Source organism: Camellia sinensis, chromosome 11 (assembly GCF_055761805.1).
Source record: "Camellia sinensis isolate YWXY chromosome 11, ASM5576180v1, whole genome shotgun sequence".
NCBI lineage: Eukaryota > Viridiplantae > Streptophyta > Magnoliopsida > Ericales > Theaceae > Camellia > Camellia sinensis.
Genome location: NC_138971.1, coordinates 85,447,709 through 85,461,622, shown reverse-complemented (window position 1 = coordinate 85,461,622; position 13,914 = coordinate 85,447,709).

The window sequence follows — 13,914 nt, the reverse complement described above, 5'->3', positions numbered from 1 at the left end:
CAGGACATACGACAACATATTACCACACTCGCAAAAGCGAAAGATCAACAGAAAAGAAAAGAAGAACAGAACCCCACTTTGCCCATATATCCTTTTTGTCCCCAAGTAACCCCTACCATCAAAGATAATAGATGGGAACTTGGGATGGATATATGGGCAAATAAACAAAACACACCACAGACTCGAGAACAAAACAGAAAAAACACACAATACAATGTAACTAACTAAATACCCAACAAGACCAAACAGAGAAACATAGCCCATGCAAAACAGATGTCCACACAAAAAAGCCAATCAACATCCAATTAACTCACCACCCATCTCCCAGTTCCAGCCATGGCAAATTCCACACCTCAATTCCCCATGGCAGTGTCCCCCTCACTCCACACCAGAAGAGGTCAGAGAACTGCACTAAGCCGAATCACATGAATATGTACAGATCATCAACCAAATAGCGGAAAAGCCAAGTATAGTAGATAGCAGAATGCATAAAGGCCCCCCAATTTCCAAACAAAAATCACTCACCCACTAGGGTTTATCAACAAACCAAGAAGCATAGCCCATGCAAAAGTGGTGTCCACACAAAAGAGCCAATCAAAATCCAATTAACTCACCACACATCTCCCAGGTCCAGCAATGACAAATTCCACACCTCAATTCCCCATGGCAGTGTCCCCCTCACTCCACACCAGAAGAGGTCAGAGAACTGCACTAAGCCGAATCACATGAATATGTACGGATCATCAACCAAATAACAGAAAAGCCAAGTATAGTAGACACCAGAATGCATAACGGCCCACCAATTTCCAAACAAAAACCACTCAACCACTTGGATTTATCAACTACAAAGAAGCATTAGCCCATGCAGAAAATGTTGTCCACACAAAAGAGCCATCAAAATCCAATTAACTCACCACACATCTCCCAGTTCCAGCAATGGCAAGTTCCACACCTCAATTCCCCATGGCAGTATCCCCCTCACTCCACACCAGAAGAGGTCAGAGAACTGCTCTAAGCCGAATCACATGAACATGTACAAGTCATCAACCAAATAACGAAGAAGCCAAATATAGTAGACAACAGAATTGAAGGACTAAAAACAATAGTCCCACTGCAACAAACCAATACATAGCCAACAAAACATGGGAGCAATCATCACATCCCCCAGTCCCTTCCGTGGTAGATCACAAGCCTCAAACCCCACGGTAGTGTCCCCTTCACTCCATGTCAGGCGTGGCAATACAATCAATTAGGATGGGTCACATGAAGACAAGAAGCGACCAGAAACCGGTAGCTATCCTCCCGCTCATCTCCCAGTCTCTAACTCGGCTAGTTATCGAACCACTATTCCCCAAAGCAGTGACTCCCCAATCACTCTTGGTGGAGATGGCTCAAAACCACCCTCATATCGAGTCACATGAGGATCACACGATCAATCAACATGAAATAACTGACTACAAAAGGTCCGCTGCAATGTGGCTAATCCAAAAGAATAAAGGCCCACCTATTGCCAAAATAAAACCACTCCCCCAGCAGAATTAAAACAACAGCACCATCAGCCAAACGGCCCAAAATTGGCCCCCCACACTAACAAATTTATATAATACGCATGTGTTGGTGAGTCCAGCCAAAAACTTGGGCCACAAAATAATAATATAAATGAGCCCACACGTGGTCATCAAAGACCCATAATCAAAAACGGCATCACCAAGCAAGTGGGCCACTGTGAATTACCTAATAGATATACAAATATAAATTGAGTCCACACGGGCCCACCAACATCACCAATTTCCAAAATAGCGGCAAAGCATAACTCAAACCAAAATATATATATAAATATATATAATTCTGATATTGCTTTACCTTCCCCACACACATCATGCACAGCCTGTATGAAGCAGACAGGCCATATCACGGCACAACATACAAAGCCACTCGCCAAAAAGAGCGTGCAACTCACCAAGCTTCATCCTCGGCAGAAGACCAATGAAACCGGTAAATCACCACAGCCGGAGTTGCAAACCAACCAGAAAACACACCAGCAAGAATTCCAATAGCTAGACGCCAGCATTCAAACTCCGGCAGCCAAACGACACATCTCAAGAACTCAGAAACCTAGCAACGCACCCAGAAAAACTTGCAGATAACGCCGACGGACCCATTGCAGCAGCTACAACTAGCAGCACCCATCATCGGCGTATAACCTTCGGCAAGTCCAAAACCAGCATCGGTAAAGACTAGCGTCGGAAATGAGCCCATGCCGGAACAACATATACAGGCCGATCGGAAATGAGCCCATGCAAGTTACACACGTGGATTCCACTAAGCAAAAGGCATATATAAATATTATATATACCACACACACTGCAGTGCACCATCTCGGAAAAGAAAATCCCACCAACAACTACCCCACGTGATAGCAGAACATCAACAGGCATTGCACACAAAACATATACAATATACATATTATATATATTTATAACAAGAGACAAACTTAGCTTTTTATCACCCCAACACACTAACAGCCGTCCCTAGCTGTCCATATGATGAGCAAACCAATAGCACCAACACGCACCAGAAGCGCGTCCCCACACCTCCATCAATTTTCTTGAGTTAGCTCCATAACCAGCCATTACCGAAGCTGCAAACCGTAGCAGATCAAAAGGAACCACAACGGCGTTACCACCATATCCAACCACACAACTCAAAAATTCAGAGCATGACACGTCACTCCGACGTGAACATAGAAGTTCCCACAGAACAACAATGAGCTAAGAATCAATAACAGAAAGAAACCCACTAACCCCTTGCTCCACGAGTTACCAGCACGGTGCTTAGAACATGGACTCCAGCAGCAGCACTTTGCACTTACTGAGGTAGAACACTTGCCTCCAAACAACCAACATCATCCTCAACACAGTAGCTACGACGTCTGAAACCATCCCAACACCAAGCCACCAAGCCAACGACGGAGCAGACAAAACCGACTATATCCACACGCTTAAATGGAGTTCTTCATTCATAACCCACTGCAAGCAGCACATCTACAAAATAATCAAACATTCTTCTCCTCTATAGAACAACACAACCAGCCGGACAAAACTCTGTCCTACACCGGAACAAACTTCAAATCCCCCTAAATCTGGACAAAAAAGCCCATAATCAGTAACAACACACAGCACCATCCAAACCAGATCAAAATCTGATAAGGAACCCTCAAGACTCCATGGGTAACAACGGAGGGAGCTTTCTCTCTCTAGAATCTAGAGAGAGAAGCTCTCAACCTAATCCCCTCCATCGTTTACATACCAAAGCTAATTAGTTCCTCTTCTTTCCAAGTGTTTAACCCCTAATCCATGAGAAATGGCAGGTAAACAACATAATTATATATCTGCTATCATGCAAGAGGGTCCGAATAAGTGTTCGAGTGTTTAAACCGTAATGCATATGAAACGGCAAGTAAACGCCATAATTACATATCTGCCATCATGGAAGAGGGTCTGAATAAGTGCCAGAGTGTTCAAACCCTAATGCCTGAAAAAGGGAAAGTAAACACCATAATTACACATCTGCCATCATGCAAGAGGGTCCGAATACGTGTCCGAGTGACCCTAAAGCATGAGAAATGGCAAGTAAACACCATAACTACATATTTGCCATCATGCAAGAGGGTTCGAATAACTGTCCGAGTGTTCGAACACTAATGAATGAGAAATGGCAAGTAAACACCATAATTACATATCTGCCCTCATGCAAGAGGGTCCGAATAAGTGTCCGAGTATTTAAATACTAATGCATGAGAAATGGAAAGTAAACACCACAATTACCTATCTGCCATCATGCAAGAGGGTCTGAATAAGTGTCTGAGTGTTCAAACCCTAATGCATGAAAAATGGCAAACAAACACCATAATTACAGATCTGCCATCATGCAAGACGGTCCGAATAAGTGTCTGAGTGTTTGAACCCTAATGCATGAGAAATAGCAAGTAAACACCATAATTACATATCGGCCATCATGCAAGAGGGACCGAATAAGTGTCCAATTGTTTAATCCCTAACGCAGGAGAAATGGCAAGTAAACACCATAATTACATGTCTGCCATCATGCAAGAGGGTCCGAATAAGTGTCCGAGTGTTTAATCCCCAGTGCTGGAGAAATGGCAAGTAAATACCATAATTACATATCTGCCATCATGCAAGAGGTTTCGAATACGTGTCCGAGTGTTCAAATCGTAATACACGTCAAATGGCAAGTTAACACCATAATTGCATATCTGCCATCATGCAGGAGTGTCCGAATAAGTGTCTTAGTGTTTAAACCTAATGCATGACAAATGGCACGTTAACACCGTAAATACATATCTGCCATCATGCAAGAGGGTCCGAATAAGTTTTTCAAGTGTTTAAACCCTAATGCATGAGAAATGGCAGGTAAACAACATAATGATATATCTGTCATCATGCAAAAGGGTCCGAATAAGTGTCCGAGTGTTCGAACCCTAATGAAAGAGAAATGGAAAGTGAGCACCATGATTACATATCAGCCATCATGCAAGAGGGTTCGAATAAGCGTCCGAGTATTTAAACACAAATGCATGAGAAATGTAAAGTAAACACCATAATTACCTATCTGCCATCATGCAAGAGGGTCTGAATAAGTGTCTGAGTGTTTAAACCCTAATGCATGAAAAATGGCAAATAAACACCATAATTACATATCTGCCATCATGCAAGAGGGTCCGAATAAGTGTCCGAGTATTTAAACACTAATGCACGAAAAATGGAAAGTAAAAACCATAGTTACCTATCTGCCATCATGCAAGAGGGTCTGAATAAGTGTCTGAGTGTTTAAACCTTAATGCATGAAAAATGGCATACAAACACCATAATTACATATCTGCCATCATGCAAGACGGTCTGAATAAGTGTCTGAGTGTTTGATCCCTAATGCATGAGAAATAGCAAGTAAACACCATAATTACATATCGGCCATCATGCAAGAGGAACCGAATAAGTGTCCGATTGTTTAATCGTTAATGCAGGAGAAATGGCAAGTAAACACCATAATGACATATCTGCCATCTTGGAAGAGTGTCCGAATAAGTGTCTTAGTTTTTGAACCTAATGCATGACAAATGGCACGTTAGCACCGTAAATACATATCTGCCATCATGCAAGGGGGTCCGAATAAGTGTCCAAGTGTTTAAACCCTAATGCATGAGAAATGGCAGGTAAACAACATAATGATATATCTGCCATCACGCAAGAGGGTCCGAATAAGTGTCCGAGTGTTCGTACCCTAATGAAGGAGAAATGGAAAGTACGCACCATAATTACATATCAGCCATCATGCAAGAGGGTTCGAATAAGCGTCCGAGTATTTAAACACTAATGCATGAGAAATGGAAAGTAAACACTGTAATTACCTATCTGCCATCATGCAAGAGGGTCTGAATAAGTGTCTGAGTGTTTAAACCCTAATGCATGAAAAATGGCAAATAAACACCATAATTACATATTTGCCATCATGCAAGACGCTTCGAATAAGTGTCCCAGTGTTTGAACCCTAATGCATGAGAAATAGCAAGTAAACACCATAATTACATATCGGCCATCATGCAAGACGGTCCGAATAAGTGTCTGATTGTTTAATCCCTAATGCCGGAGAAATGCCAAGTAAAAACACCATAATTACATATATGCCATCATGCAAGAGGGTCTGAATAAGTGTTCGAGTGTTTAAACCCTAATGCCTGGCAAGTAAACACCATAATTACATATCTGCCATCATGCAAAAGGGTCCGAATAAGTGTCCGAGTGTTTAATCCCTAGTGCAGGAGAAACGGCAAAATAAACACCATAATTACATATCTGCCATCATGCAAGAGGGTCTGAATACGTGTCCGAGTGTTCGAATCGTAATGCACGCAAAATGGCATGTAAACACCAGAATTGTATATCTGCCATCATGCAAGAGTGTCCGAATAAGTGTCATAGTGTTTAAATCCTAATGCATCACAAATGGCACGTTAACACTGTAAATACATATCTGCCATCATGCAAGAGGGTCCGAATAAGTGTCCGAGTGTTTAATCCCTAGTGCAGGAGAAACGGAAAAATAAACACCATAATTACATATCTGCCATCATGCAAGAGGGTCTGAATACGTGTCCGAGTGTTCGAATCGTAATGCACGCGAAATGGCATGTAAACACCACAATTGTATATCTGCCATCATGCAAGAGTGTCCGAATAAGTGTCTTAGTGTTTAAACCCTAATGCATGACAAATGGCACGTTAACACTGTAAATACATATCTGCCATCATGCAAGAGGGTCCGAATAAGTGTCCAAGTGTTTAAACCCTAATGCATGAGAAATGGCAAGTAAACAACATAATGATATATCTGCCATCCTGCAAGAGGGTCCGAATAAGTGTCCGAGGGTTTAAACCCTAATGAATGAGAAATGGAAAGTAAGCACCATAATTACATATTTGCCATCATGCAAGAGGGTCCGAATATGTGTCCGAGTGTTTAAACCCTAATGCATGAGAAATGACAAGTAAATACCATAACTACATGTCTGCCATCATGCAAGAGGGTTCGAATAAGTGGCCGAGTGTTTGAACCCTAATGCAAGAGAAATGGAAAATAAACACCATAATTACATATCTGCTATCATGCAAGAGGGTCCGAATAAGTTTTCGAGTGTTTAAACCCCAATGCATGAGAAATGGCAAGTAAACACCATAATTAGATATCTGCCATCATGCATGTGGGTTCGAATACATGACCGAGTGTTCGAATCCTAATGCACGAGAAATGGCAAGTGAACACCATAATTACATATCTGCCATCATGCAAGAGGGTCCGAATGGGTGTCCGAGGGTTGAAAGCCTAGTGTAGGAGAAATGGCTACTAAACACGATAGTTACATATCTGCCATGCTCCAAGAGTGTCCGAATAAGTGTCCAATTGTTAAGCCCTAATGCATGAGAAATGGCACGTAAACACCATAATTACATATCTGCCATCATGCAAGAGGGTCCGAATAAGTGTCCAAGTGTTTAAACCATAATGCTTGAGAAATGGCAAGTAAACACCGTAATTACATATCTGTCATCATGCAAGAGGGTCTGAGTAAGTGTCCAAGTGTTCGAACCCTAATGTGTGAGAAATGGCTAGTAAATACCATAATTACATATCGGCCATCATGGAAGATGGTCCGAATAAGTGTCTGATTGTTTAATCCCTAATGCCGGAGAAATGGCAAGTAAACCCCATAATTACGTATCTGCCATCTTGCAAGAGGGTCTGAATAAGTGTTCGAGTGTTTAAACCCTAACGCATGGCAAGTAAACACCATAATTACATATCTGCCATCATGCAAGAGGGTCCGAATAAGTGTCCGAGTGTTTAATCCCTAGTGCAGGAGAAACGGCAAGTAAACACCATAATTACATATCTGCCATCATGCAAGAGGGTCCGAATACGTGTCCGAGTGTTCGAATCGTAATGCACGCGAAATGGAAAGTAAACACCATAGTTTCGTATCTGCCATTATGCAAGAGTGTCCGAATAAGTGTCTTAGTGTTTAAACCCTAATGCATGATGAATGGCACGTTAACACTGTAAATACATATCTGCCATCATGCAAGAGGGTCCGAATAAGTGTCCAAGTGTTTAAACCCTAATGCATGAGAAATGGCAAGTAAACAACATAATGATATATCTGCCATCCTGCAAGAGGGTCCGAATAAGTGTCCGAGGGTTTAAACCCTAATGAATGAGAAATGGAAAGTAAGCACCATAATTACATATCTGCCATCATACAAGAGGGTTCGAATACGTGTCCGAGTGTTTAAACCCTAATGCATGAGAAATGACAAGTAAATACCATAACTACATGTCTGCCATTATGCAAGAGGGTTCGAATAAGTGGCCGAGTATTTGAACCCTAATGCAAGAGAAATGGCAAATAAACACCATAATTACATATCTGCTATCATGCAAGAGGGTCCGAATAAGTTTTCGAGTGTTTAAACCCCAATGCATGAGAAATGGCAAGTAAACACCATAATTAGATATCTGCCATCATGCATGTGGGTTCGAATACATGACCGAGTGTTCGAATCCTAATGCACGAGAAATGGCAAGTGAACACCATAATTACATATCTGCCATCATACAAGAGGGTCCGAATGGGTGTGCAAGTGTTGAAAGCCTAGTGTATGAGAAATGGCAACTAAACGTCGTAGTTACATATCTGCCATGCTCCAAGAGTGTCCGAATAAGTGTCCGATTGTTTAAGCCCTAATGCATGAGAAATGACATGTAAACACCATAAATACATATCTGCCATCATGCAAGAGGGTCCGAATAAGTGTCCAAGTGTTTAAACCATAATGCTTGAGAAATGACAAGTAAACACCATAATTACATATCTGTCATCATGCAAGAGGGTCTGAGTAAGTGTCCGAGTATTCGAACCCTAATGTATGAGAAATGGGCAGTAAACACCATAATTACATATCTGCCATCATGCATGAGGGTCCGAATAAGTGTCTGAGAGTTCGAACGCTAATGCTTGAGAAATGACAAGTAAACATGAGAATTTCATATCTGCCATCATGCAAGATGGTCTGAATAAGTGCCCAAGTGTTTAAACCCTAATGCACGAGAAATGTCAATTAAACACCATAATTACAAATTTGCTATCATGGAAGAGGGTCCGAATAAGTGTCCGAGTGTTAAAACACTAATGCATAACAAATGGCAAATAAACACCATGATTACATATCTGCCATCATGCAAGAGGGTACGAATAAGTGTCCGAGTGTTTAAACCCTAATGCATGAGAAATGGCAAATGAACACCATAATTACCAATCTGCCATCATGCAAGAGGGTCTGAATAAGTGTCTGTGCGTTTAAACCCTAATGCATGAAAAATGGCAAATAAACACTATAATTACATATCTGCCATCATGCAAGAGAGTCCGAATAAGTGTCCGAGTGCTTAAACCTAATGCATGAGAAATAGCTAGTAAACACCATAATTACATATCGGCCATCATGCAAGAGGGCCCGAATAAGTGTCCGATGGTTTAATCAGTAACGTAGGAGAAATGACAAGTAAATACCATAATTACATATCTGCCATCATGCAAAAGGGTCCGAATACGGGTCCGAGTGTTCGAATCGTAATGCACGAGAAACGGCAAGTAAACACCATAATTACATATCAGCCATCATACAAGAAGGTCCGAATAAGTGTACGAGTGTTCGAACGCTAATGCATGAGAAATGGCAAGTAAACCCCATAATTACATATCTGCCATCATGCAAGAGGGTCCGAACAAATGTCCAAGTGTTAAAACCCTAATGCATGAGAAATGTCAAGTAAACACCATAATTACATATCTGCCATCATGCAAGTGGGTTTGAATAAGTGTCTGGGAGTTCGAACGCTAATGTATGAGAAATGGCTAGCAAACACCATAATTACATATCTGCCATCATACAAGAGGATCCGAATACGTGTCCTTGTGTTTAAACCCTAATGCAGCAGCAGCTTGTAAGGTGGGATTGCTTCTGGCAGCTTATCTCGGATGGTCATTGGATTTGGACGTTGGATGCAAGTTGTCTGCCGCTGGTTATTGTGCTCTGGCAGCTAACTGTGTTGGGGTTTGTCTGGTGGTGTGAAGATGGTTGCAATCAGCGCACATCTTTGGGCCTATATGCTATGTGGATTTACCCTTCGGTGATGGCTGCTAGCAGCGCCTTGCCTAGGCATTTCAATGGGTTTATTAGCTATCTTCATTTCTTTTATCTCCTTCCTGCTGTGAAGGAGTGGTGGCTGATTGTTATTCAGATTTGGATGGCAGTTGGCAGGGTGTGTAAGTTCCATAGCGATGGCTGCTTCAAGCGCCTTGCTATGCTACAAAGGAGAGCAAATCAGTGGTCTTTACTTTTATTTTTATTTGGTCACAGTTTGTAATTTGCAGCTTGCCTATTTCTACGGGCTGAGTACAAGGTTTTATGTGTACTTGGGTATCTTGTGTAACAGGTTTCTTGAGCAACTCGGTAGGAGGAGCCCCTCTTGGTATATCTCTTCGGCTTGTTTGAGTTACAATTTTGTATTACATATATTGGTTACAGGTGCCTATCCCTACGGGCTGTGTAGGGAGGCGTGTGGGTGTATTGGTGCCCATCCCTACGGATTGTGTAGGGAGTTTTTGAACTATTGTAATGGTGCTTTTTGGTTGCTGGTTTGTCCTTGTACAAGGTCCCTATCCATCATAGGACATGGCCTTTGTACAAATCTGCCTGGCAACGTTTTTTCTTTTGGCTCTATTTTCGGATGTAGCTCTTAGGTTTGATTTAGTTTTTTTGTTAGTGTTTCTTTGGGCCTCGGTGCTTGTGGGCTGTGGCTTGTGTTGTCTTCTGTTGGTTAGGGCCTGGGGTATGCCCCTTGTATTTTTGTAAATCTTCTGTTTTATATTATTTCTTATTCACCCAAAAAAAAAAAAAAAAAAAAAACCCTAATGCATGAGAAATGGCAAATAAACACCATAATTACATATCTGCCATCATGCATGAGGGTCCGTATACGTTTTCGAGTGTTCGAATCCTAATGCATGAGAAATGGCAAGTAAACACCATAATTACATATCTGCCATCAAGCAAGAGGGTCTGCATAGGTGTCCGAGTGTTCGAACCCTAATGCATGAGAAATGGCAAGTAAACACCATAGTTACATATTTGCCATCATGCAAGAGGTCCGAATAAGTGTCAGAGTGTTCAAATGCTAATGCATGAGAAATGGCAGCTAAACACCATAATTACATATCTGCCATCATGCAAGACGATCTGAATAAGTGTCTGAGTGTTGAAACCCTAATGCATGAGAAATGTCAATTAAACACCATAATTACATATTTGCCGTCATGCAAGAGGGTCTGAATAAGTGTCTGAGTGTTTAAACCCTAATGCATGAGAAATGTCAATTAAACACCATAATTACATATTTGCCATCATGCAAGAGGTCCGAATAAGTGTCCGAGTGTTCGAATGCTAATGCATGAGAAATGGCAGCTAAACACCATAATTACATATATGCCATCATGCAAGACTATCCGAATAAGTGTCCGAGTGTTTAAACCCTAATGGATGAGAAAAGTCAATTAAACACCATAATTACATATTTGCCATCATGCAAGAGGGCCCGAATAAGTGTCCGAGTGTTTAAACACTAATGCATGACAAATGGCAAATAAATACCATGATTACATATCTGCCATCACGCAAGAGGGTTCGAATAAGTATTCGAGTGTTTAAACCCTAATACATGAGAAATAGCAAGTACACACCATAATTACCTATCTGCCATCATGCAAGAGGGTCTTAATAAGTGTCTGCGTGTTTTAAACCTAATGCATGAAAAATGGCAAATAAACACCACAATTACATATCTGCCATCATGCAAGAGGGTCCGAATAAGTGTCCGAGTGTTTAAACCCTAATGCATGAGAAATAGCAAGTAAACACCTTAATTACATATCTGCCATCATGCATGAGGGTGCGAATACGTGTCCGAGTGTTCGAATCCTAATGCACAAGGAATGGCAAGAAAACACCGTAATTACATATCTGCCATCTTGCAAGAGGGTCCGAATGGGTGTCCTTGTGTTCGAACCCTAATGCATGAGAAACGGCAAGTAAACACCATAATTACATATCTGCCATGCTCCAAGATGGTCACAATAAGTGTCTGATTGTTTAAATCCTAATGCATGAGAAATGGCATGTAAGCACCATAATTACATATCTGCCATCATGCAAGAGGGTCCGAATAGGTGTCCGAGTGTTTAAACCCTAATACATGAGAAATGGCAAGTAAACACCGTAATTACATATCCGCCATCATGCAAGAGGGTCTGAATAAGTATTCGAGTGTCCGAAACCTAATGTATGAGAAATGGCTAGTAAACACCGTAATTACATATCTGCCATCATGCAAGAGGATCCGAATACGTGTCCGTGTGTTTAAACCCTAATGCATGAGAAATGGCAAGTAAACACCAAAATTACATATCTGCCATCGTGCAAGAGGGCCCGAATAAGTTTACGAGTGCTCGAACGATAATGCATGAGAAATGGCAAGTAAACACCATAATTACATATCGGCCATCATGCATGAGGTTCCGAATACGTGTCCGAGTGTTCGAATTCTAATGCACGAAAAATGGCAAGTAAACACTATAATTACATATTTGGCATCATGCAAGAGGGTCCGTATAGGTGTCTGAGTGTTCGGACCCTAATGCGTGAAAAATGGCAAGTACACACCGTAATTACATATATGCCATCATGCAGGAGGGTCCGAATGCGTGTCTGAGTGTTCGAATCGTAATCCACGCGAAATGGCAAGTAAACACAATAATTACCTATCTGCCATCATGCAACAGGGTCTGAAGAAGTGTCTGAATGTTTAAACCCAAACGCATGAAAAATGGAAAATAAACACCATAATTACATATCTGCCATCATGCAAAGGGGACCGAATAAGTGTCCGAGTGTTTAATCCTTAATGCATGAGAAATAGCAAGTAAACACCACAATTACATATCTGCCATCATGCAAGAGAGTCCGAATAAGTGTCCGATTGTTTAATCCCTAATGGAGGAGAAATGGCAAGTAAACACCATAAATACATAACTGCCATCATGCAAGAGGGTCCGAATAAGTGTACGAGTGTTCGAAAGGTAATGCATGACAAATGGCAAGTAAACATCATAATTACATATCTGCCATCATGCAAGAGGGTCCGAATAAGTGTCCGATTGTTCGAACCCTAATGCAGGAGAAATGGCAAGTAAACCCCATAATTACATATTTGCCATCATGCAAGAGGGTCTGAATAAGTGTCCGAGTGTTCGAACCCTAACGCATGAGAAATGGAAAGTAAACACCATAATTACATATCTGCCATCATGCAAGACGGTCCAAATAAGTGTCTGAGTGCTCGAACTCTAATGCATGAGAAATGGAAAATAAACACCATAATTGCATATATGCTAACATGCAAGAGGGTCCGAATAAGTTTCCGAGTGTTTAAACCCAAATGCTTGAGAAATGGCAAGTAAACAATATAATTACGTATCTGCCATCATGCAAGAGGTTCTGAATAAAGGACCGAGTGTTTAAACCCTAATGCATGAGAAATGGCAAGTAAACACCATAATTACATATCTGCCATCATGCAACAAGGTCCGAATACGCGTCCGAGTGTTTAAACCCTAATTCGTGAGAATTGGCAAATAAACACCATAATTACATATTCGCCATCATCCAAGATTGTCTGAATAAGTGTCCTAGTGCTCGGACCCTAGTGCCTGAAAAATGGAAAGTAAACACCATAATTACATATCTGCCATCATGCAAGAGGGTCCGAATACGTGTCCGAGTGTTTAAACCCTAATGCATTAGAAATGTGAAGTAAACACCATAACTACATATTTGCCATCATGCAATAGGGTCCGAATAAGTGTCCGATTGTGCAAACCCTAATGCATGAGAAATGGCAAGTAAACACCATAATCACGTATCTGTCATCATGCAAGAGGGTCCAAATAAGTGTCCGAGTGTTTAAACCCTAATGCATGAGAAATGGCAAGTAAGTACAATAATTACATATCTGCCGTCATGCAAGAGGGTCCGAATAAGTGTACGAGTGCTCGAACCGTAACGCATGAGAAATGGCATGTAAACACCATAATTACGTATCTGCCATCATGTAAGAGGGTTCGAATAAGTGTCCTAGTGTTTAAAGCCTAATGCAGGAGAAATGGCAAGTAAACACCATAATTACATATCTGCCATCATGCAACGGGGTCCGAATACGTGTCCG